General features: G+C 41.7%; 1 protein-coding gene across 3 annotated transcripts in view; it reads left to right on the top strand.

Moving 5' to 3' along the window:
* Positions 1-26,240, top strand: part of LOC106976242 (E3 ubiquitin-protein ligase RNF113A) — a 503,753-nt gene that overhangs the window by 222,356 nt on the left and 255,157 nt on the right. The window lies entirely within an intron of this gene.

The raw sequence follows: 26,240 nt of genomic DNA, 5'->3' as shown, positions 1-26,240 counted from the left end.
TCTGCCAATAGTGAATTAGACTGTCATTAGCTTCACAGATGTGCTTTGATCCCTACACGGCTTGTCTCCTGGCGGGGAGACATCTGAACCATTGATGCAGATTTTCTAAACCTGGAGGATAAAGCACAACACAGTGCAGAGAACGTGGGTGAGGAGCCTGGAGCCCTGGGTTTGACTTGCATTTCTGTTGCTAATTAACTGTGTCATCTTGGGTGAGGCACTAAACTTCTCATTGTCTCAGTTCTCCTATCTGTTAAATGAGAGGGTCGGATGGGTCCCTAAGTTTCTTTCAGATTCTTTGTTAATGAATGGGAAAACTCTTCAGGTTTAGAGACAGATGCTATCTTGCTACTGGGATTTGGTTGTCTGAATTTACAATCCATGGTGCTTTTCCGGCATAACGATTGATCCTGTTGGGTTACTAGCTCACTGGTCCCCAGTATGCTGCCTGTCAAAGGGTGCAAGAGCTCTCTGGGCTTGATGATGGATCTTTTGGGGGCATCTCTGTCCTTCAAAGACCTCATTGTTTAAAGAAGGAAAAATACATTTCTGAGCTGATAAAGCTCTTAGTGATCCTCTAGGGACTTCTAGTCTATACCTGGATGTATAGGGCAGGAGCCCAAGAGCCAGAGAGGGTAATCACTTGGCCAACGCTATGTTTGACCCCACTCTGATCTGCCTACCATTAGGCCAAAATCCCAGTACTCAAGCTTGTCAGCAGCCCACACCTCGTCAATGGAAAGATCCTTGGTGATTTTAATTTCACCATAGACAAGAACAAGATCATAAGGAGTGCAGGTGCTTCTTCAGGCTCAGGGAAAGTTGTGGCAGTGGATTTAGAAACCCTGGCGGAAAGTTCCCGTGTCACTGTGTACAAAACCAGGCAACTCACTTACTTGTATGAACCTTAGTCTCATCTGCCAAGTGGTAATGGTAATAACACCTTTACTGCCTACCTCTCAGACCTTTCATGCAGAGCTCATGGATATGATGGGACAATTCTGATAATTAAATAGATTTAAATAAAGGATAATAAAACGCAGTAACAAGCACCTGTTGAAAATTTTTGACATGTCAGGCAATGTTTATGCCCTTCAAGTACATTTGCTGATTGAATCCTGAAATAATTCCATTAGGTAAGTGTTACAAATGTAAGGCTTTTTTTTTTTCTTTTTTAAAATAAATTTAAAACAACTAAGATTGTTGAGCTAATGAAGAGAAGTGCTGGGTCTCACACAAAGGCAGCCCAGGCATGTACTGTGAACCACATACTAGAGTGACTTATCTTGAGTTTTCAGTAGTCCCATGAAATCAGCAACCATCTCCTGACTAATATATATACTGTTCTGAACAATGCTGGATGATATCTTTGTATGACTGGTGCCAATCCAAGCAACTCATTCCAAGATAGGTGATGAGCACAGCACTTTGCTCACAGGGCCTATTCTGCCCCAGAATCAGGGAGTGTGGATGACTGGGTTGGAAAATGATGATTATTGAAACCAACTCCCAACTATTCACACCTCTAACCACCTCTGCTCACATACCCACCCAGCACTCTTGCTCATCACCCCAGTAAATAATCAGTATCTCTCATGAATAGCCAGAGATGTAGCTGGGAAGGAGAGGCCAAATCATGCGCCTTCTGTTTGTCTGGAGCAGTCATGTATGGGATCAGTTTTCAGACAGAGGGAGGCATATCTATCTCTTATCTGTTTTTCTGTATCTGTCTACCTACCTATGTACCTACCTACTTTTGAATTATACTCTTAAGGGGCTCATTTCAGAGGTTTTGATTTCCAGTTATTTCCTCCTGACCCACCAATTTAGGCAATAAATTACAACAAGGAATCTTTAAAGTATATGTTTTAGTGCACTTTGAGGGAAAGGATAGAGAATTCACAATTGACCACTGATGGACAGGGCATCTTCCCCAGCAGGGGTAACAGCTTCTGATACTTCCTCCCCTTTGTATACACCTTGAAATTCCAGGAGATAGTATGCAAAGAAAATGGAGTCCTTTGGACAAATACTCCTACACTTCAAATTTGTTTTAACAAACATCCTAACCATATGAGAGAGAAAATATCTGAAATATTTGTTTATGACAGATAAACCTATGTGTATATATGTGTGTATGTGCATATATATGTATGCATTTACATAATATATACATATAGCTACATATAGGTAACAGGCATGTATGGTCATGTTATGTTTGTATTTGTTTAAAATATCTAAAACATTAACATGTTGATAATTTTCTAATTATAAAAATAATACATACTTTGAAAATATAGAATAACAATAGAAAAAAGTCATCCCTTCACCTGAAAGTAGCCACTGTAAAGATTTTTTTAAGTTTGTTTGAGAGAGAGCATGTGCATGTGCAAGTGCGGGGGAGGGGTAGAGAGAGAGAGAGCGGGAGGGAGGGAATCCCAAGTGGGCTCCATGCTGCCAGCACAGAGCCAGACCAGGGGCTCAGTCCCACCAACCATGAGATCATGACGAGCCGAAAGCAAGAGTTGGTCGATTAGCCGACTGAGCCACCTGGGTGCTTCGCCACTGTAAAGATTTTGAGATGTGCTTCAGTCTCTTCTAGGGGGAGGGAGGGGCAGAGAGAGAGAATCTTAAGCAGGCTCCACACTTGACTGAGTGACTTGACTGTCCCTCTCTTGTTTTTTAACCAAAGGAAAGCTTGTGCATAATTTAAAAACTCAAATAGTCATACAAAAAAGGCAGCAGATACTTGCTCCAGGCCTATTTTCAAGTGAGGTTTCTCAGAGGAAATGGTTTTCAACTGTTTTGGCTGTCACTGCTGGTATTTATTACCATATTTATATATGATACTTCTTGTGCTATTTTTAGATTTTTTTTTAATCTTTCTTTAGTTTTGAGAGAGAGAGAGTGCAAGCAGAGGAGGAACAGAAAGAGAGGGAGACACAAAATCTGAAACAGGCTGTCAGCACAGAGCCCGATGGGGGCTTGAACCCACAAACTGCGAGTCCATGACCTAAGCTGAAGTCGGACGCTTAACCAACTGAGCCATCCAGGCACCCCTATGTGCTATTTTTGACTTACCAAATGTAGACATTACCTGTTGACTTCCTACGAATGTAACCATTTGGGTCTCTTATAGCCCCTCTGCCCTTTCACACACATTCACACACCTTCTCTCCAACCAGTACCTTTTATTGTAAATCAAGGTTTACATATAAATACTAAAATTCTGACTTCAACTCCAATACATGTGTGTAACAGTTTTCCCACGCCAGACCAAAAAGATAATAGAGAAGTTCTAGGAGTCTAATTTCACCTATTAAAAAAGTTACCTTCTCTGTTCAGTGCTAAGACTCTTCCTTTCCTTTCTTAGCTCTGCAGAGCAAATTGACTTACTGCTGAGAAGTTCTAAGGAGGAAAATGGGGTAGATCTGATGTGTGATGGTGATAGTCTAGGCAACTAGACCCCAAGATTCCTTCTTACCTGAGCAGTTTTCTGTTAAGAACTTCTTGTTTCTTCTGCGTTTCCATCAAGTTTTAACTAAGGAGACCATTTTGAATATAATCCATTTATCTTTTGGCTAGTTCTTTACCTCAGAGAAGTCCTTCCCAAGGAATAGAAGCTTGGGCAGTGCAAGGGAGCAATGCATTTGTAGATTAAAGGTAACACCACTTGGTCTTCACAAATCCTTACATCTTAGTTACTGGGTAATATGGATGTTCTTTCACTTGCTTACTTCTGTTTAATTAATCTCTATATCCTCAGTGCTAGGACATAATAGGTACTAAGTGAATGCTTAGTGAATTAATGTGTACATAAGTTATGTCCTGGAAAGGTTAATAAATTTGATAAATGAAATACTATTTTAAAAATGATCCGTATCATAATTTCAACCTTGTTTTCTCTTCATCTCTGATTTCTTGTTATGTCAGAAATAGCTCCTGCTTCCCAAATATTCCCTGTGCTCCCCTGTGATTCTCAGCTTCTCTTGCTTTAATGTGAGGCCAGATGAGTAGTTCTATCCAGTAGGATATGAGCACCAGTGATGGGTGTCACTTCTTATCTGAGACAATTATGAGCTAGTGTTAATTCTTTCTGTCCTCTCTGTCCTGGTCTGGAGGAGGGAAAGGGGTGGCAGCTAAGAAGACTGAAAGGGTAGAATGGTCCTATAGAGACAGCTTGGTTCCTTGAGGCACTAGAGGAGAAACAAGAAGAAGAACTGCCTCACTTGCCTCCAATAGGGATGTAAGGGAGAAAAAAATCATTGTGTTAACCATGGAGATTTCAGGGTTTCTTTGTCATTACAGTGGAGCCTAGTCAATCCTAACTAATAAATACTTCCCTTGGTTGTTTTATTCTTATGAGCATGTCTGAAGGAGAATGTGACTAATACCTCTTTCTCAAACGTAAGAGTGTACAGAATCCTAGAAAAAAAGGAAAAATAAGTCTCTTGGACCATTTTATTTAGTAATTGTTTCAGGTAGGTACATACATGGAATTAAGGAAAAGCTCTTTATGCTTATAGCTTTTCTGTAACTCCAACATCAAAATTAAAAAAAAAATCATATAGATACGCCAAGTCACTACAGTTTGTGATTGGTAGTATTTTGTTGAGATAAAATTGTGTGCATTTTGTTGAGTTGTTGAAAAATACAATGTCAACTTTAATTCTATATTTTGGTCATTTCTCTATTTTGATGTCAGTGACTCTTAATGAAGAGAATCCTTGTTGCATAAAAATGATGTAGAAAATTGCTTTATAAACTTCAGGCCTTTGTTTGCTAGTTCAGGATAATTGGACCTTTCTTCTAGCCCAAACTCTACATGGAGCAGTCCGCAAAAGAACATTTCAGTGAGCTATCTCCTACTCTATTAGCTGTCTTATTCAACTGGGAGGAAAGATTAGTATTGCATTGTTAGTTAAACCTCCGTTAAGTGGATAAGTAATCCAGTCATTACTTGAATTAGGACAGAGAAAGTATTTGTTGTGCATTTGCTGCTGTTTACTGCTAATCAACATTTCTAAATGGTTTGGAGAGGTCAGGGTCCACCCAATGTCTCTCCTTACAGTGGGTTTGTCCTGATTGCCAGAGCAAATTTCTTCTTGAGTCAGGTGTACCTGACAACCTATCTTGCTAGTAAAAGAGAACAAAATCTTCAAATTCTCATGGATAGTTATTTTGGACCCTTGAGAATATGTCCAGGGAACTAAATGTTTATGAACCTCTAATTAGTACCATAGTTGAATTTGGGCTTTTGGAACCAGACAAACCTAGATTCTAATCTTGAGTTAGTCTTACAACCTATTGAGCAAGTTATTTACCCTGCCTGAGTCCCTGTTTATTTATTGTAACAGGGACATGATACCTATTACACGATATTGTGAAGATGAAGTGAGATATACATGCTTAGCACATGGCATATGATGTCATTCAATAAGTGGAAGTATAATTACAACTCCTCTAGTTAATTAGTTTGGTTAATTTTCTTCCGAGTATATCTGGGTGGCTCAATCTCCTCTCCATTTTGTTTTTATACTCTCACATCCTCAGGTGGTTCCTAAGGCTTGAAGAAAAAGGAGATACTCATCTGCAGAGTATTAACCTTAAAAATGAACCTGCTGTGTTTCAGCACATAATCTCCTGGCCAGCTACATTAGTCTTTGGTAGATTGGTAGTACTGGAAATTACACGGAAATGTAAGACTGAAGAATATAGGCCTGTTGGGAGTCTGCTTTCTTCTTATTGAAGTACAGAAATGTGTATACTGTGTTTTTTTTTTCTCCCTTTTTTTGGAGGGCAAGTAGCTATCACTGTGGCAGTCTACACTTGACATTTTACTGTTCTGTCATTAGCATATTTTTGTTCCAGGGAGTTCTGAAGAGCAGTCTCTGGTTTATAAACTCTCAAGTTAGAATCTGTGGCTCTTCCTTAGTGGGCTCTAGCCTCTACCGGCACCATGATGCTACTCTCATGAGAGTTGTCATTTAGAGTTGTCAGCATATCTGAATCTGGAAATGGGAAAGAGAAGGGAAGAAATCATGAGAAGCTCAATGTACCTGATGATCAGTGTCTAGTTTAGCCTCCCAGAAAGGTTACCCTGCGTAAGGGTAACCACTCTACCCCAAAGCATCAGATTATTACTTCAATTTCTTCATTGTACTTCAGGCAATTTTAGTTAGTTGAGTAGAGATTCATGACGGCTAACCCATTTCATCTGCTAAAAGTGCCTCAGGTTTTGAGTGTTGGAGCCTAATAAACATCCGTGTCTCACTGAACAGATTCTTTCAGATTTCTTTCCTCTGAACACCTAGCTTGGCTTCCTTATCTGAACAACTTGTTATTTTGAGTGATGGTAAAGAATCAGAAGAACTCCGAATTGTGGAGCGCTATGAGAGTTGAACAGACCTAGGCAGATTCCTGCATGAGGAACTGAGGGCGGCTTGAGGCCAGAGACCCCAGAGGAGAGGGACACTAGTAAGGGTATAAAGAGAAGAGAGGCTGAAGATGTCAGAGACACACTTTATCAACAGTAAACTCTCATTTATCATTTGCCTAAAGTAATTCCCAATACCAAGAAAGAGGGAGTGGGAAAGGTAGGAAGAGAAAAAATTCCTTTAGCTAATCTTTTTCTGGGTCTTCTTATATCTTGTCATAATCCCTTCTGAGAGGTGACTTTGAACGTTTTTGTATTGTCTCATCTGTAAAATGGGTCGAAAGTTCTGCTGTACATTTAATAGAAAGGCTATAAAGATGAAATGTGCATCTGCTTTCAGAAGAAAATGCTATACGAATGCGGAGAGTTAACCACCTTTGGCTCTGGTGGCAGACAACGGGGAGCACATGAAATTAGCTCGTTCTCTCTTGCCACTTGCGAAGAATTCTAGGAAGTGCATAGTTACTTGGTATGACTGGAGGAGGAACTGATTTCTTTCTGCTCAGTCCCCTTTTACCCGTGAAGTGAAAATCTTTTTATGGACAGCCATTTTAAGAAATTAAAAAAAATTTTTTTTGGACAGTGATTTTTATGGTTCCCTTCAAGGAGTGAAGAATAGAGGTGAATCTTTGATGCCATTTTTCCCTTTGATTTTTTTTCCTTGGAAAAGGGGTAAATTTTGAGTCCCTGAGTTTTTCCTAGGTCTTACTTAGCACATGGGTGTAGCTCTTGAGCAAATTGAGCCTGATCTGTTGTGTCTTGAAACCCTCTTTGAGCTGAGCCAAGGAGCACCTTGGGCACAGCACAGTGTCTCACCTGCAGATGGAAATGGACACAGGATCATGCATTGCTGTAGACTATAGTATGGGACCCGGTGGGGGAGTCTGAGTTCTATTCTTGCCTCTGTCATTGCTGGCTGTGTGATCTCTGGCATCTTCTCCCCTACTTGCCTCAGTTTCTTCATCTGCAAAAGGGGAATAACGCCTGTGCCTTTGTCAGACAGTTGTGGGGATTAAATGAGGTGACAGAATTTCTTCATTTTACTTCAGGCAATTTTAGTTAGTTGAATAGAAATTCATGACGGCTAACCCATTTCATCTTCTAAAAAGTGCCCCAACTTTTGAGAATGTTTGAGGCTAATAAACATCCATGTCTCACTGAACAAAGGATGTAACAAAGTGACTCAGACATAGTGAACACCAGTATTGTTAGCTGTTGTGAGTGTCTAAAGATCCTTACCTTTTTGGCTAAGAGATGCTATGCTAAAGATTTAGGATCCCCTGCAAAATAAAAATCAACTTGAAGCTATATAAAGCACTATTGATAGTAAATACTTTAGGACAATGGGGAAACAGGATTTGACAAACAAAACTGATTTTGTGCTGGCTTCAGAAATTTGCCCACTAAAAAATGGTGACAGACATAAGAGGCCAAGCTCTTGTACTGGCAGCTATGTACCTGCTTGACTTTCCGGGGGAGTATGGGATATATTTTCTACTGCAGTGCTGAAATATGAGGGGGAGAGAAAAATCCCATTAAGTCTAGATACTTCCCATTTTATGGGTTAAGACAAAAGAGTGGATGGGATGTCAACATCAAAGTATACCAAGGGAATAGACTCAGACTGTAAAGGATTTAGTACTTTCAAATGATTTCCATGTCCAGTGATACTTGAAGTGTTTTTAACACAATTCCATGGTATCTATGCAGAAAGATGCCATTTTAAAATAATGACTGTGAAAAGTTATTTGTCAAAACTCAAGTAACTAAAGCAAACACTTTTCTGTGCTTGACATTTATTTGGCTAATTTTCATGTATCTGTACAGTTTAATAAAGTCAGCTGTAACCTCATCCATTATATAAACTCAGAACATATTTTATCCACTTATCTCAGACCCTGTTATCTGATATTAGTGCGAAAGGAAGGAGTTTATTCTCTTTTCCTTGGTACTGTTTCTATGATCAGAACTCTTCTTTAAATGTGGCTGGATTTAGGCTTTCACTGTACGTCCCAAGTGGGTTCACCACTGTTAATGAAGGGAAGGGGTTCTAGTGATTCTCTTTATTGCCAGATGCTTCCTTACTAGTGCTGGGCTGGGAGAAGGAAACATGGAGATCCATTCTAGAATGTGACTTCTCTCAGAACCCCCTTTCTCTTTCTCTTTTACTAGGTAAGGTAGATATGGTTGCAGAACTTTCTTAGATCGTACAGAGATTTGTTCCTTCTTTCTCAGGATTGTTTTCCTTTCTTCTTCTAACCAAGCCTTATAACAACCCCAGGAATTCTGGGACCTGATTTTCCTTAGATCATATTAGAGTAGGGCTCTTCTCCTCATCCTCACATTTCCCATAGAGACCTCTTCTCCATTCTCTTGAAGCAGGGAATATGAAGGTGAACACTTTGGGTTTCTCCCACTCGACTTGCTTCTTTCCAAGTGTTGGAGTAGTTAACTGGGTTGCTGGGAGGCTGACATCCATGGGACAATATTTAAGTCAGTTACTAGTATGGAATGGTGCCTCTGCCTACATTCAGAGCAGATGGGCTTATGCACTTCCAGTCTCCATGGGGTCAAAGACTAAACAAGTCCTCTACTCTCTCCTTGCCCTGGCATCTCTACCTAGTACTGGGCCATGTGTTAGGATGGGTTCTCTAGACTCCATCTTCTTATTGACAAGTATCAAGGATTAGATAAGAGAAGGAAGTTGGAGAAGGTTAGAGTTGGAGAAAGAAGCTTCTACTTTACTCCCAAGTGTAAGCTGTGTCCTTGTGCCCAGCTTTATCATAGAGCCCAGTCTTTGGGTATGATTGAGCATTTGTTTGTATATTAATAAAACCAATGCTTTGACACTCCTTACTCTCATGATTCTTGGGTAGGTTGGCTCAACTTATCAGAACCCAGGAGGACAAATTGAGACTTAGGTCACAACCCCAACTCCTCCTACAAGATACAAACCCAGGGGCACCTGGGTGGCTCAGTTGGTTAAGTGCCGACTTCGGCTGAGGTCATGATCTCGCAGTTCATGGGTTCAAGCGCCGCATCAGGCTCTGTGCTGACATGTCGGAGCCTGGAGCCTGCTTTGGATGCTGTGTCTCCCTCTCTCTCTGCCCCTCCCCTGCCCATGCTCTGTCTCTCTCTCTCTCAAAAATGAATAAACATTAAAAAAATTGAAAAATCAAAGATATAAACCCAGTAGTATCATTTCCATTCCCTCAGCTGTTCCAACCTCCAACCAGGTGGGACCTTGTCCCTCCTTTTCTCTGCCCAGGTTGGCTTTGTATAAAAGCTTTGTTTTTGTTCCAAGAGAATGGCCTTGGCAATTCCCATCCCACTCTTCTAAACTTGAGTTGGAGCTATGGCTTAGGTTCTGAGCAATGTGGTTGACTAGAAAAGGAGGGAAATAATAGTTTCTGGAGAAGTGACTTCACCAGAGGCCTGTTGGGAAAAAGGAAAGATACTTGTACTCACTCTGGAAAGTGGGGTTTTTTATCTAAAAATCTGGTGCTGCCATGAGTAGCGTAGAGCTGACCCGACGGTCACTCAGCAATATAAATTTCACTTAAGAAAGAAGGAAAGGAAACGGTGATGATGCTATTGAAGGAGAGGGGTATAAGTCTTTCCCATGGATTTTTCTTAGGGCCCCCACTTGAGGTACTGCAGATACTGAAGGGAAATGGCAATGGAGACTCTCAACAGCAACAAAGGTACATTGCTGACAGGTGCCCAGGTACATTGAAGCCATTTGGGAGCCACGTCCCATTGGCTTGGATATAGAAGAAAATGGCTTCTATTGAAGAGACACCCTACCTTTCCCAGAGGGAGACAAGTGGATACTAGGGGCCACAGGGACAAGGAGCTGAGCTCTGGGATACAGAGCTTACTGTCACCTCACATAAGGTCTCTCCATTTAGGGGAGTGTGGTTCAAGACCAGTCCTACGATAGCTGAGCAGATACCGGTGGGAAATGCAGTAGGATCAGAAGGCGTGTGGTCCAGTACGAGTAAAAGCAAAGCTTCTTCTGAGTGTAACTTTGAATGCTAAGGAGGAGGGCGGCTCAGGTGAGAGACATATGTATTTAAATTCTGTAAGGTTATAAGATCTGAAGTGAATGTCCTGGGAGAACAGTGTGAAATGACTGTTGAGTCCAAACCAGGGCTATTTTTTATTAAATATTAATGCCACACATTTCTGCAGGGTTCATAGAACAGATGTTAGGCCTGACATTGTGGCTATTTAATTGACTAAGAATATTTCCTGTCATTTTTATCAATGTCTGGCTTTCCAATGTCTGTGAAATCTGAAAATATAAAACACAGGAAGAGATAATTAATACTCCGTTTCCATCCGTGGTTACCTGAATATTGCCCCCTGGAGAAGTTGTAGCTTTCTCCTGAGTATTTTTCTTGGAGGCAGAGACAGGCTGAGCTGACCTAGTCTCCCTGCAAATTGTTCCACTGGGCCTGTAGCTGGAGAACAGCCCACTCTGTAAGCGCAATTCTTTCTTTCCTGTTGGTTTTAAGAAAATAAGCAACTTCTAAATAAGCTTTGCTTTCGTGGCAAAAACTCCTCGGGGTTCCGATTTTTCCCTTTCTTTCTAAATCCTCCCCTCCCCCACTTTCCCAAGTCCTTTTGCTCAACATCTTCCTAGATTTAAAACAACAACAATAAAAGGCTCTTTGACAGCGAAATCTTTGCGGAGGGACCTAAGTAGAATCCAAGGAAGTGGATAGGACTTATTTTGAGCAAATTCGCAGTGACATAAAATGTGGCTTATGGTGATTTAGCATCAGGAAATATTTGCTAAGTAGAGAGCTCAGGAAAGAACAATTCTAAAGTGATTCTTGGTCAGGTGCAGCTTATAATGGGCCTATTCATAGGGAAAAAAAGCCCTAGGTCCCTTCCTCACAAAAATTACATTATTTACATGGAAAAACTGTGGTCACACATTTGCCCTGTAAGGAAGGCCATGTTGCTTTACATTTATTAAATGATTTTGGCCCGCCATGCTGGAGTTTCTGTTACAACCTCAAGGGAGAGCAGCTCATGGTAAGAAAGGGAGAAAGGAGAAGATGTGTTGTTCTCAGCCCTGGACATTAAATCATTGCAGTAGTGATTTTAGAGGAAATGAGGCAAAATTGGGCTAAATGAAAACCTGCTGGTGTGGCCTGGGAATTACCCCTAGCAGCTCAGGGAAGGCCTAAACACTGTACCGTCTGTACCTGTGGGTCTGAGCTGTTGCCCTCTGCCCAGGGATTTTGCTCTCCACCTTAAAGGTGCAGGCTTGGCCCACCTGTCTGCTTCTAAAACACCCTTGTGCTCTTGTTGTCAAAGCGAGTTGGCATGTGTCATTAGCTGAGGGGAATTAAATCCTGAGCTGTAGAAGTGTAAGGCACTTTTTGAAGGTAGTTTTTAGGATGCAGAGAGAAGTGACACTGGTGTGACAGGGAAGCCAGAGTCTACCCTGCCGTCTAATGTGATACGAGAGGAGATGACATGGGGGTCCTTGGTGGAGGCTCACTGCAGCGTGTTATAGAATATGCTTTAAGGAAACAAGACCAGGCCCCTCCGTGTGTTATAATTTAAGGGGCACGTGCATCTGAGCCTGTAAGTCCACTCTTAAAGCTAGTCTTTGAGGGGAAGGCTTGATTTCTGAAGGACCCTTGGTAAAATACAAATGTGCTATCTTGGCTGCGACACCAATGAGTTGGTGAACCCACAGGATAGATTAGTTAGTGGTTTGGGATGTCGAGAATAGGTTCCTGCAGTGAGAGGACATAAAATTGGTAAGTTTTGAAGGGAGGAGGGGGGAAGGGGGAGTCCTAAGCATAGTTCTTCCCTCTATGGGGTGCCACACAGTCATGTCCAGGTTGAAGGTACAGCAGGAGGACACTGAGTACTTGGAATCTCCATGAAGAATGCTAACGAAAGGAGGATAAGAAGGGTCTGAGACACATCTTGCTCTCTTTCCCAGGGCCTGTCTTGGATGGCTCATGTTTTTTCCTACCCAGACGAGTATCACCACATACAGTCCTTTCTTAAAGGATGCTAAGCATTCTGTTTTCCTACACCTGTTCTTTGGTTAAAAAAATGGGGACCCCAAGCCTAAGCCCCACAGTCGTAAGGGACATTTATGACATAGGAAGACTGAGACATTCTCCAAGCCCAACACTGAGCATCAGACCCTGCTTTCGCTGCTGAATTTCCAGCACCGAAGCTAGAAGGCGGAAGTAGCAGGCCTGGGTGAAAAGTTAGGTGATGTTTATAGTCATGGAACCAAAATACAGGAGGAGGCAGGTGGGTGAAATTTGCCTAGGTTGCCTCCATGTGTATAAATCATGAGCTTTTAGTTCGTTTAGGGGAAAAATCAAGCATTCCTGAAACAGACCCATTTCCCCCAGCTTTTTTAATGTGCCTTTTCCTGGATTTTGCTTTCAAATCTGCATGAATTATTTTTCTTCTATTAAATATTAATGTGCCTTTCTAAGTAGAAAAAGGGGGCAAATTAGGTCTGGTACGCATGTTCCCTGCTACTATTTACTGCTGCTGGGGGATTGCAGCAAATGCCAGCTCCCAGCACATTATTAAATCAGGCCTGCACTGAGCCCAGATGTTACACCGGAGCCGGTGCAGTAGATACAGGTTAAAACCAAACAGCAGCAGGTGCCAGGTTCTCTCTGGTGGGGCTTGCCTTCCCACATCCTTCTCCCTTCCCGCCCCCGCCGCCCGCCCCCAGTCCTGTGTGTGCCTTTTGGCAAATTCGCCATCAACTGGGTGCAGCTCGCTCTTCCTGGAGCAGTAATTGTGTAAAGGGGATTTATTTTTTTAAGCCTGTTATTTTTTCCCCAATGACTCTTTCTACTTGATTAGTTCAGGATCAATATGTCTGGTAGGCAGAACGTGACGGGGAGGGTGATTTATCAGTGTCAGGGGTGGCTCTGGGCTTTGTTCATGTGACTCTCCTCTTCATAGTGGCTTCCCCCTCACACCGACACACATGTGCGCGTGTGTGTGCGCGCGCACACACACACACACACCACCGCCACCACCACCAACAACACATCCTTCTCTCTGCTTTTCTCCTTATCTAAATTCTACTCATATTTGTGACCAAGATGAATTTGGCCTTCTTGCTGAAGGCCATCCTATGGTGTCTAGTTGGTGACCTCCAACGAAACTGTGATGTTTCAGATGATGATTGTTACATGGTATGGGTTATGGTTCCCCAATAGTCTGTAAGCTTCCTGAGGGAAGGAATTATATCTCAAAAATATGAAGTGTGTAAAGAGCACAGGATTTGTGGTCAGGATCCTGAATTCTGACTATGCAACCTTGGCAAATTTTTTAACGTGTAGGATACAGTTTTACTATCATCACCTACCTTCCTCCTTCTCATCATTTCGGAGACTCAGATCATTGTTTCTTAAATTGTAACATGCATATGGGTTTCCTAGGATCTGGAGTGGGCCTGAGATCCTGTGTAATGGGCTCCCAGGTAATGTCAATGATACTTGTCTGCTTGTCACACTTTGAGAAGCAAGGTCTCAAAATGAATCCTAAGTGAGATAATATATGTGAAAGTGTCTCGTAAACTCAAAGACCCTGCCTATATCATTGCTAAACCTTAAGTCATCCTTGTCTCTTATTTTTGATCCCCATTTCAAATTCATCGGCAAATCCCACTGGTGCTGCCACAGAAGGCATCCTGAATGCAGCCATTTATGACCCCCTCTATCACTTCCAACCTCAGCTAAGCCACCTTCACATCTCTTGCTTGGAGATTATTGTAGTAGCTTCCTAACTGGTCTTCTTGCTTCTACTCCTGTCCCTTTCCCACCCTCTTCTGGATCCCTATAGTATTTTCTGCATCCAGCAGCCATGTGATCCTTTTATAGTATAAATCAGATCCTAAGACTCTCCTCTCCCAAACTCTTCAGTGGCCTGTGAGGGCTTGATCAATATGGCCCCGACTGTTATTTGCAGCTGCCTTCCTTCACCTCCTTGCCTCTCACACTTTTTCCCTCTGCAAGAACCTGGCTTACTCTGTAATTTTATCCAGCCCAGTTCTCAACTTCCCTTTCTGTAGTAGCAATCCCATCATTATTTACCCCCTGGCCTGGATTTATTATGTTTTCCATCACACCTACTACTACCTAACATTCCATCATGGATTTATGTGTCATCCGTGGTCTGTCTCACTGATGCAGAATAAGCTTGTGGGGACAGAGGGTGGTCTGGCTTGTTCTGCTCTGTATCTTCAGCATTTAGAGCAGTGCACGGCACATAGTAGGCCCTTAGATATTTGCTGGATGAAAGGGTGAATCAATTATTCTTACTTAATTGAATTGCTATCTATCCCATGCCTGACAGAGTGATTACTTCATAAGCATTTGCTGAGGCAATCATCGTTGTGGTTTTTTAAACGGACGGTCCCTGGATGTCTGTCAGTGGGACAGTTACTCATGTTTACTGTGGGTCAAGTACACCAGTACATGATTGATCTTCATGACTGAAAAATGTAGACCTTTGAACAGGAAGTAGAAGCAAATGTCTGAATTCTGAGAAGCAAAATTGTGAGAGTTGAGATGAGTTACAGGTATCTTGGCCCCTCAGGACTGCTGATCTTTGCTTAATCGCTTCTTAGCCAAAATGATGCTACACACACACACACACACACACACACACACACACACCTCAAAACCAGCCAGCCAAACCACACCAAAACTAAACCACAACAATAATGGAACTAAATCCTAAAAGGAAAAGGACAAATTGAGAATCTGGGTTTCTGATCAAGTAAAAACGCTGTGTAAATGGGTGCACACAGGGGAGGACTTCTCAAGTTGGATAATGGAATCTCTCTTTACTTCAGTTCATCTAAAATAGCACATTAATAAACTGAACCAAATGTGGTGCTACAGCTGGTTTTATTGGTCATTAACATTTACAGAACCACGTGAAGTCATGTTTTCCAATTTCGAGATTAAAAGATTTAGCTGGCCTAATTATCGGCCTCTAAATGGGGACTGCATCAGAGTGCAGCCAGCAGAAGAGTTGTCTTTGCCTTCCAGGATGCCTTTGCCTTCGCCTTCATGGTGCAGGTGATTGAAGACAAACGTGTTCAGTGATCCTTGGCTGGATTTGACCTTACAGCAGGGTGGCTACTGGCAGCTTCCTGGCCTGCCACTGCATTGTCTACAGTTTAAAGGTGCTGTATTTTGGGTTCAGGAGGCTACCTTGTACACACAAGCAAATGGCATCCATCCTTGAAACCTGAGTTATTGCTCGGGTTCTCATTGGTTTTCTGTCTTCTGTTCAGTGAGGCCAAGCCATTAATTGTGTGATTAAGTGTGATTAAAACCTCTACCTGAATGAGATTTTTGGTAAATGAATTAACTCATCAGAAATAGTGCTTGCCAGACCACGTGTCTTGATTTTTGGTTCAAGAAATACGGCAGGCTTGGGGCAAAGGCAGGGGAGGAAAGTAAGTGTGAGAGAGGAGGTGGGGGGGGGGTGCACAAAGAAGAAAATCAACCAGCATTTTATTGAAACCTTTCCCTCACCTCCCTGCCCTGTGCAGGACACTGAGATAAGTGCTCTGGGGAGACCATGGCAGAAACACACACAGAGACAGCCATAGACTCAGTTTTTGTGGCAGGGTGTGCACTGTTTGGCCCCGTGCCAAGGACAGTGACTCTCTTGGTGAGGATTTGCACCCAGGGCCTCACAGGGATATACTGTTGATGGGACTGACTCCATCAGTGTTATTTCTCCCTCCTGCCCACCCTGGACCACTTGCACATGCCCAGCATGGGAAGCCATCAGGGGGGCAGTTGCCCAGAGGGAAATGTGACTGCCAAGGTACAGTTTTTCCTGAGGCCATGAAGATAGTTTCTGGTTGTTGTAGCATTACTTGTTTTCTGCTCTCCAGGCACATTCTAGAGAGCGCTTCTGGACTCCGGAGGGGGGGGGAGGGGGTTGGAGGGGGGGTGTACTTACTCTGCACTGTGAGCACCTAGTTTTGCTGAATGAGTCTGACCAATCTCCAATCTGGGTTAGAGTTTTCTTTTAATTAGGACTCAAGGAGCAGGGCAGGCCAGGGGGAGGGGTTGAGATCTGAGTGACATCTGGTTTGGCAAACGAGAGACTGGCTGAGTCTTTTATTGTCTTTGGGCCGAGCTTCCTCATGTGCAAAATGAGGACAGTTGGCCCATCAAATGACCTCACATTCTATGCTTTAATAGCAACAGTGGGTGGCCATGGGTGGTCCTGAGTGTAGGATGGCTGTGACCATCTCTATCTGTAGTAAGAAATCTGGCAGCATTATTGAAGGTGGATGGAAGGAGGGAGAGACTGAAGACAGGAAGAACACTTAAGAAATGCTTACATAGTTCCAGGTCACGGTTTTAGTTTCTACTGCTTCTGACTTTTTTTTTTTCAGTGTCTCCAGACCAGTGTCCTCCTGATCACTGATCCTTGCTTTTTAATTCCTGTTGGTTATGGGTTGAATTCTGCCCCTCCATACACACCACCTTCCCTTCAAAAAAGATATGTTGTAATCCTGAGCTCAGTACCTCAGGATGTGAGGCAGTGCATTTCTGCCATTTAAGGCACTCAGTTGGTGGTGCTTTGTTATAGCGGCAAACTATAGCAAACTGATACAATATCTTTCTGCTCATCTGGTTTCATACCATTGGCAAGCCGTGACCACCAGCACACTGATTTCTTCTCAGTCTCCCCCAATGTGTTAGTCCTTGTATTGTAAAACTTAGACTGTGCTTCCTACCTTGCTCTTTCTTGGGTCTATCCCTGTATTTTGCACGTAACTCTCCACTTAGTGGTTGCTGTGTGTGACATGGGGAGGTAAACATGGTGGCCCTACAAATGAGCGGCTTTATCCACCTCTGGGCTTTCCTGTTATGCCCATACTCTGCTGCCACCTATGGTCTCTTGGGGTCTAAGTCCCCCACCATGTTTTGAACTTCTCATTAACATGTGAAGCTGAATCAGAAGGCTGAAGGCCTGTGACTTGAAGCTCCTTTCTTTACTTTTCAGATTTGTTTGCATATAATTACAGCATTCTTGATCCTGTTCCCAAACCATCCCAAATGCATTTACTCCAAGGTATGGCTCTGAAGTTGGAGATCAAGTTATAATCCAGTGACACATAACTGAAATAATGTGACAACTCTGAACAATATTAAATTCTCAAATGTCTAAAGTAAACACAAAAATGTAAGAGGCCGAAGGGGCTATGTGATCTATTAAAAACCTAGTTTCCTTATAGTCAATTTCTCTTGTGGTATTCCAATATCAGCTTTCTCTTCAAATTTCTTTTTTAACATGGGCGCTGGAATTTTATCATAAGTATACGATATATTGCTTTGATCATTTCTGGCCTATCTTGTTTTACTAAAAGAAGTCAAAAGAGACACACTTTGCCATCAGTCAACAGACATGCATTGACCTTGTGCTGGGTCCCACAAGCTCTCTGCTGGAAATGTAAACATGGTCTCTGTCCTAAGTGAGTTGGGGAGATAAAACACTCACATTCCAAGTACTTAGAGGACAATTAAATGCTAAATAGTGTTGAACTGGCCTCGGTGCAGTAGGAGTCTGATTTCATGGAGTGGTTGGGAGAGGTTTCCTGCCTGGATAACATGTAAATTTAGTTTGTTGCTGAAAAGGTCAAGATATTCTGCTTTCCCTTTCACCTCAAAAATTTCCCTCTACCTGCCTGTATTATTGGTTGTTTGATTATAAATCAGACTCCAAATAAGAAACACAAAATGGCCTGAGGTGGGAGCTGTTGGGAGAAGCTGTCACCCTTGATGCAGTAGTGGATGCCTTATTCATCTGAGACAGATAAACTAAGAAATCATAAAAATAACAGTCTCCTATTAGTCTAGGCTGTCTCTTAAGATTCTGTTTCCTACACTTTACTTACCAGAAGATCCACAATTTTCTAAGATACACATAAAGTTTAAACGAGGCCACTGGGAGTTCCTTTCCCATTTTCCTGGTGGGGGAGATGGGAGACCTGTTCCCAGCTTGGAATTTGCACAGATGTGTTTCCAATAAAACACAATTAGGCCTCATGTCTCCATTGTCCCCTTCCCATTCGCTGTGAGGTGGTGCAGATGAAGTGTGAGCTCACACGCAGGATAATAAAGCCATCGCTTGCTTCTCCTCTTCGCTTAGTTTCCTTTACAAAAGTGCAGATTTAATTTGAAGTTTGGAGAAGAGAGGAAGGAAAAGCAACTTTCCAAAACATGAGACAACAGTTCTTTCTAATAGGAACCACATTTTCCCTCTAAATTATGGTACCTGAGGGTCCCTGTGCAAGGGTTGAGAGGTGATGAAGGTAGGCTTGGGGAGGGTTTGGGGAGCTGTGGTTGATATTTTGGCCCATCTGGGCTTGCATCTCTTGGGTTTCTTGGGATTCATGGAATACATCTGACCAGAGTGAAATGTGAGAAACCCTTTAGAGAAGTGACTGTGGAAATAAATAGCAATGAATATTTATATGTCTAGACCAGAGGTCAGAACTCTTTTTAGTTTTCCAGGCCATTAGTGGGGTTAAATAAGGTCTACAGGGACCATAGGTTCCACTGGCAGGGTTAAAATCTAGGTCATAGGGGAAGGAACAAAGTAGATGGGCTGAAGGGAAGAGGTAAAGACTTAAGAAAAAAAAGGGGGTATAGGGAAAAAGTGTCCACAAGGGATGAAACAAGTAGTTGTAACCAGCAATAACTCTGACTCTACTTTAGGTTCAATCATTATCTTGGCTTAACTCAGCATTCTCATATTTTTTTATATGATTTTTAAAAGATGGTTAGATTTTTCCTATACTTTCTTTATTCTCAAAGAATAAAGAGTGGAAGATAGTAGTCACTAGTGGGAGGGGAATCAGAGTTGATAAAGCCTGGGGAGCTCTCCTTGCAGGTGGGAACTCTCTTGAGTTATGGGGCCAGGGGTGATATAATGGAGCCAGGGGTGATATAATAGTAACTGGCACAGAGACTAACCAGTGAAACCTTCAATATTGCCCCTCTCCTACCCCATTCCCTTTGCTGCCCCCTTCTTCCTAAAATGGAGTCATGTTTGTTGGCCATCATGACACTGGAGGGGAAAATGGTTTCTGCCTTTCCAGGAATAACTCAAATCTTGTTTGGAAATATTTGGAACGTGTTGGACAATTAATCAGAGTAATTTTCTTCCAAAGAGAAAGCAGAAAGATTTGGAGTGAGATTATTTGAATAGTGTTAGAAAAAACTATCCAAGAAAATGTCCTTTAATACAGATTTTAGTTTTATATGGTGCAAAGATTTTCCCTTACAAGAAAAGATTGGGAGATAGAAGGCTTTTGTTTGTTTGTTTTTGGTCCTTGTTCTTGTTTGTTTGTTTCAAGTTTTTATTTTTTAAGTCCAGAATCAGTTCCTTCAGCCAACCATCCATCTGTCCACCCATCTGTCCATCCATCTATCCATCTACCTATCCATCCACCCATCTACCCATGCATCCACCAGCAAACGTTTTTAGGGAGTCTGCTTTGTGCCAGGAACAGAGCTAGGCACTGTGGATAGAGAGATGAATGAGAAATGATTCCTGCCCTTGGGGAGCTCATAGTCCAGTGGGAGAGAGATATAAACATTAATTATACCGGTGTGATGAATGCTCTAATAAAGTTCAGAGCAGGGTGCTCAGCTTCCCCACAGAGCTGTAGGGCAGCCATCATCTATTTTACTTTAGCCTTCTAAAGGTCTCCAATTCCACCAAGAGTAAACTCTGAGCCCCAGATCTCAAGGGTGCTGGATTAGGTGTAGCTTTAAAATAAGTCTTGCAGGTTGCAGCTGCTAGTGATTCAAAGACAGTGAAGAGAGAGGACTGTGAGACTAAGTCCCAGGGCTCATGGATTTCTGAATTTATGTTCTCTCAACTTTTTTCCTCCCTGGGGCCTAAATATGCTCTAATATGGCAGTGCTGCATTCCTGCTCCAGCTTGTCTCCAATCTGCTGTTTAACTTGTTTCTTTGGGAGGTCGCTGCTTATCCAAAGAGTTTCACTAAAAGCTGCAACGGGGTAGGGATTGATTGTGTTCCATATCCCTCACTCCATCACCCAAAGCCAGTCAAACAACAGCTGCTGAGGGCTTAGACCACACTGAGCAGATATGCTGCAATTTCTCTGTCTTCTTTTTTGTCACTACTAATCTTTACACTCTAGACTTTCCAAAACCAGACTGTGGTCAGGAGAAAGATAGTGACAGTGGGGACACACAAGTCCCTGGCAGAATGCTTTCAGGTCGAAAACAAATATAGTCAAATACTCTAGTGGGATTTTGTTTTTGTTTTGCCTTTTGCTACCAGGAATAAGAATAGGAAAAGGGAAGTATGAAGTTGGGAAAATTTTTGTTGTTACTGAGGTTTGAATATTTCCAATATCAGAAATTTGTGACATAGTGGACAAGATGCTTCTATTGATTCCACTGAGAAACATTTTTAATGGTGTTTGCTACTGAGGAGAAGCTTTCCAACCAAGGGAGAAGGAACGTTCTAGATTCACATATCACCATGAATGCATGGCCTTAGAAAACAGCTGAAAATCTTGGTGTAGAGAGAATGTTTTCTTTACTAGTTTAATGCTCTCCTAAAATGTAAATTTGAGTTTGTTTGGGTTGTAGAAAAGTTGAGCTGCTTGGCAGACGTTTCTGTGAATTATGTGGTTGAAGCATATTACTGAGCCTTTTGGTGACCCTGGAAATGTGATTTTTAACAGTTAAGGTAGGAAAGAAATTATCAGGACTAGCTAAAAGGGAGGAAGATGGAACTGATATTTTTGAAGTCATAGGACCTAAGTTTAAAGGCAAAACAATTTAAAAAAAGCATGGTGATTGCTTTATAAACTGTCATATTTGGGCCATTTGGGAAAACAGGTTGGAATTTTCAAGTTTTAGCACTGGAGGGAGCAGATGTATATACAAATGTAAATCACACCCAGTCGTTCAGATGACTGGGGTGGATAGGACCTAGTGACACTTAACCATCCTATGCCTTACTACATCATGTAAGTCCTGGACTTAAGTCCCATAGCAGGTTGGAGCAGCCTTTTGAGGGCCTGATTCAGGGCAGGGGTATAGGAATTGACAAGTTGTCCAGTCAACAGTACCTGCATGAAGTTTTGAAACCCCCTGGATGAAGGTGCCACCGTGGTATAAAACCTCCTGTCCCATACTTGGCTCGCCCCTTTCCCAAGTGAGGACATACCTCATTTGGAGCACTAGTCACTCCTGACTCTACCAGCCTCCTTGCTCTGCCCTCCCTTCTCTAAGCCCTAGCCCATGATTGGTTCTGCCTTGCTTGAACCTTAACCCTCATATGAATAGTTCCTGAGTGTTTTGTTGTTATTGTTAATGAAATCTTAGAGTCATATTAATTTTTGAAGGAAATCTGAGTACCTTCCCCAACTGAAATCAGAGAAAGATGGTACGGGAGGAAACCTATGAGAGTCTAATTCTGGGAGTTCACAACTTAATTCGAGCATATGTCCCTCTAATGACATGTGTCAGCATGTCTGTTATAGTGACTTGAGGAATATACACTGACTGTACGTGAGAATATTTATCTCCCATGTGACCCATTTCCATCCCGAATCTTCATCAGATGTTATTTTCTGCATAGGCCACACCTATGGCCCTATGCCTTTGCTCACGCTGTTCCTTCTGCCTCTGGTGCTTTTCTTCTACTTCTCCATCTATCAGGGTTCACATCGAGTCCACTTCTGTCTCTATCACGTGTCTATCAGAATGTTTGGCATGTCACAGGATTCCAAGTGAGAAACCAATTCAGTGAATATTTGATTGAATGGAAGGGTTTGTGATGTTTGCCATGGGAAATCGTGGACCATGAAAAAAACACTAAATAATACTCAGTAAAAATCAATTCCTTTTTAGAATTATTATTGGAAGGCAAGTAGCATTTGGGAAGGCAGGAGGGAGGGAGTTACAGGTGGGAGAAACTGTAACGTCAAAGGCATAGAGGTGGACATGAGCATAGATTTTAGGTAAAAGTGAGATGTGACTAATTAGATTGGAAGAGGTATTGAAAGAAAGAATAGGAAATAATGCTTGGAGGGCCCATATTACTAAGCCCCTTGAGAGGTCTGGAAGAGATGAAATAGGTAATGAGTAGTCATTGAAGGTTCTTTTTTTAAAATTTTATTTAATGTTTATTTGTTTTTGAGACAGAGAGAGACAGAGCATGAATGGGGGAGGCTCAGAGAGAGACGGGGGGACACAGAATCTGAAGCAGGCTCCAGGCTCTGATCTGTCAGCACAGAGCCCGATGCAGGGCTCAAACTCACGGACCATGAGATCATGATCTTAGCTGATGTCAGACACTTAACCAACTGAGCCACCCAGGAACTCCTGTCATTGAAGGTTCTTAAGCAAGAAGTAACATGATGCAAATGGTGGATTAGGGAAATGCATCCTAAGGTAGAGCAGGGGAATGAGCTGTAGCTGTACTGGCAGAGACTGAGTGTGGTATAAAATGGGCTGTTGTGAGTCAGGGGTGGGGGGTAAGTTTGTTCTGGTAGAATTTGAAAGGAAAAAATGCCACACTTGGTTGAAATGAAGAAATGCCATACTTGGTTGTAGATGAGGAGAGCTAAGATTCTTCTTATTGACTGACTTGGGATTAAGAACATCTAAAAGATTAGAGGAAGTATGTTACAAATAAATATACTTCCATCTTAAAGATTCTTTTTTATGGTCAATCAGCAAGCCCTAATTTGTGAGAAGAGATGGGTTTTGAACATCTATTATTCTAGAGCCTTGACCAGATGCATCTCAACATTTGGGCACAAATCTTTTCTTTCTCTAGTGCAGAAAATGTTAGAAGCTTTTCTGCTGATTCTAGATGAAAAATGCTGCAAAATTTCCCTTCTCAATTTACTTTTATCAACTGTGTGTTCTATCTTATACCTTTTGTAGCACTGCATATTATTAAATATTTTAATCTTTTTGTCAGTGATGAATAGAAAACAGTATCTTATTTTAATCTTGTTTGCATTTGATTGATGAATGATATTGAACACCATTTATGTATAAATTAGCCATTCATATTCCTTTCTACCTATACATATGTTATTGCCCTCTGTTTTTATAAGGGGATCCTTTGTCCTTCTTATTCACTAATAAAAGCTCTGTTTAATAATGAAATTAAGTTTTGTTCATCAGAGCTGATTTCAAAAGCCTAACTTTTCATAGATTCTAAATCTAAGTTTATGTGGATTATCAAACTATCCAATCTGTGAGTATTCAGGTGGTTTAGAACTTCCCAAATCCACCCTCCTTAATCTTCAACACTACGTTTTTTTGTGTGTGTTTTGTTTTCATATTTAAACCTAGAGTGCTAATTTAGAAAACCAAAAGTACCAAAATGTATCCTCCTCTTTTCAAATCTACATGTCTTTTTGGTGACTCCGCATCTCTAATCTACACAAAAATACAGTGTATTTAAAGTGAAGAGGTGTTTAAATGTAGTTTCAGCCTTTCCTTTGGAGTGTCCAAGATCATGCTGGAGTGTGGTGGAGGAGGAGTACTGAAAGATCATGTGTCTGACAGGTGCTGCTATCTTGGTTCTCATATTCTGAACCCCTTAAGGGAACTTGACAACTCAACTGACCATTATGCCTGTTATGGGGTAAATTGTATCCCCCAAATTCATATGTTGAAGCCTTAAATCCCAGCACCTCAGAATGTGACTGTATTTAGAGATAGGGCCTTGAAAGTGGTAATTAAAGTAAGATGTGGTTATATGGGTGGGCTGTAATCCAATATAAGTGGTATCCTTGTAAGTAGAAGAGATCAGGATATGGACACACAAAGACCATATGAGGACACAGGGAAAAGGTGGCCTGCTGCAAGTCAAGGAGAGAGGCCTTAGAAGAAACCAACCCTGACCACACTTTGACTAAGTCTTATGTACACCTCATAAATCATTCTCAGACTCAGTTCCATGGGAGCCTAGAGGACTCCACAGACGAGTTTTAGTAGTTTTGCAATCTTTTTATTTGACTTTCCGTTGGAGAATATATTTTAACTATTTTAAAACACTGTAATAAAAATAACACACATTCAGACTTGTTTTATTTCACGTTTTAACATATCTAAAAACACCAGCATATTAAAATGTGCTGCTAGGTTAACTTACTTGGAATGAACATCAGAATAAAATCCTGCCATCTGGATGTACATATTTGATGAGAGATATTGATATTCTGCACTGGTCTGTCTGTCTGTCTCTCTTAAATGTTGGCATGATTGCTCCACGTCTCCACTGATAGAAAATTACACAAGTGCGTTTGTGAACACGGTACATTTGCACCTGCTCAGTTAAGTGCTACATCAAGCTTATTTGCATTTGTTCTCCTCATGGCATAAAACTTGTCTGTGCACCCACAACTGACTCTCTCACATCTTGAAATCATCACTTTAGAGCCAGAATGAATGTTTCCTTTTTGACTTTATGATTAGAAATGCAAGAATTTATTAGGTGTTACTAACAATTCAACTTTGAAACAGATACTTCCTACTACTTTTCTTGCAAGCTTCTGGATGAATTTAGTTGGACAGAAACCCAGGCTGTAAGGGCAGGTTGTTCTAAAACAAAGCAATACAAAACTATTGCCACTTGCAACTACTTAACCAGAATCCGTATTTTCTAAATACTGTGCGAGTAAACCAAAATGAAATAATAAATAGGATACTGAGGATTATATACAATTGTGATTATTCCAAATTTTTATATTCATCAAATCAGTCTCAGAGTGGTCAGCAATATACTTTATACTACATATACATGGCGTATATGACCTCATGCAATAACTATATTCTAGTGAATTTCTGCTCCTATTTGTCTCAAACATGAAGATTCCACATGAAATCTCATTTTCATTAAGGATACCATTGCTGCAAGGAAACCAGCAAAATTTCTTGCAGCTCTAGCTTCCTCTAATCTTCCAAGGTGGGTGTGAACAGGGTTCAGGGAGGGGTAAGTCAGGGCATAGAAGGGTGGCTGATCACCAGTCTTTATGTTCAGCCTGGGAGCTTTCTTTTACCTTTTTGACAGAATGATTGAGTGTCTAGGTACATACCTACACCCATTCTGGGGCATTGCATCTGGTTGAAATTTCAGTTGAACAAATGAATAGGCCTGTGAAAACTACATGGTATGTATAGGAAATTATCAAAGATGGCTACAAAGGTTTTTTAAATATTATTTTTATAAGGCATATTTATAAGCCTTATTTTATAAGGCATATTATAATTACTTTGAAACTTGCTAAAATTCCATTAAAATGTATTGCATTTCCCTGGTCACCTCCTCTCTGAAACAGATCTTATCTGGAGGCAGTATCTGATAGAATGTGCGGGAGGAGTAGGGCCTGGGACTGGGGTTGGGGTTGGGTGGGTATATGAAGTGTGGGGAAGTGATATGGCCATTTTGCAGCCTGCATAGCGGATGTGCATAGTTGGAAGCAGGGACCCTAGTTTGTTTCAGCCGCCACCTTTAGAAGTCTCCTCACCAGAGCTTAGCATATTCCAAGGCCCTCCCTGAGTGTGGGGTATTGTGGCCTGGCCGTGACTACTGGCTCTGGAAGTAGATAGCCCCAGTGGTGCCTGTAGAGTGTTCAGAGACAGAACAGAGGGGGAGCTAGGGTTGCACATTTGTCTGCACCTGACTTTTTCAGTGGCTCCCCCCCTTAAGATGAGAAGTAAGGGTTAGGTTTTGATTGCTAGAAGG

This window comes from Acinonyx jubatus, chromosome A3, assembly GCF_027475565.1.
Source record: "Acinonyx jubatus isolate Ajub_Pintada_27869175 chromosome A3, VMU_Ajub_asm_v1.0, whole genome shotgun sequence".
Taxonomy (NCBI): domain Eukaryota; kingdom Metazoa; phylum Chordata; class Mammalia; order Carnivora; family Felidae; genus Acinonyx; species Acinonyx jubatus.
Note: the sequence above shows the minus strand (reverse complement) of the source record. Positions and strands in the feature narration are given on the sequence as shown.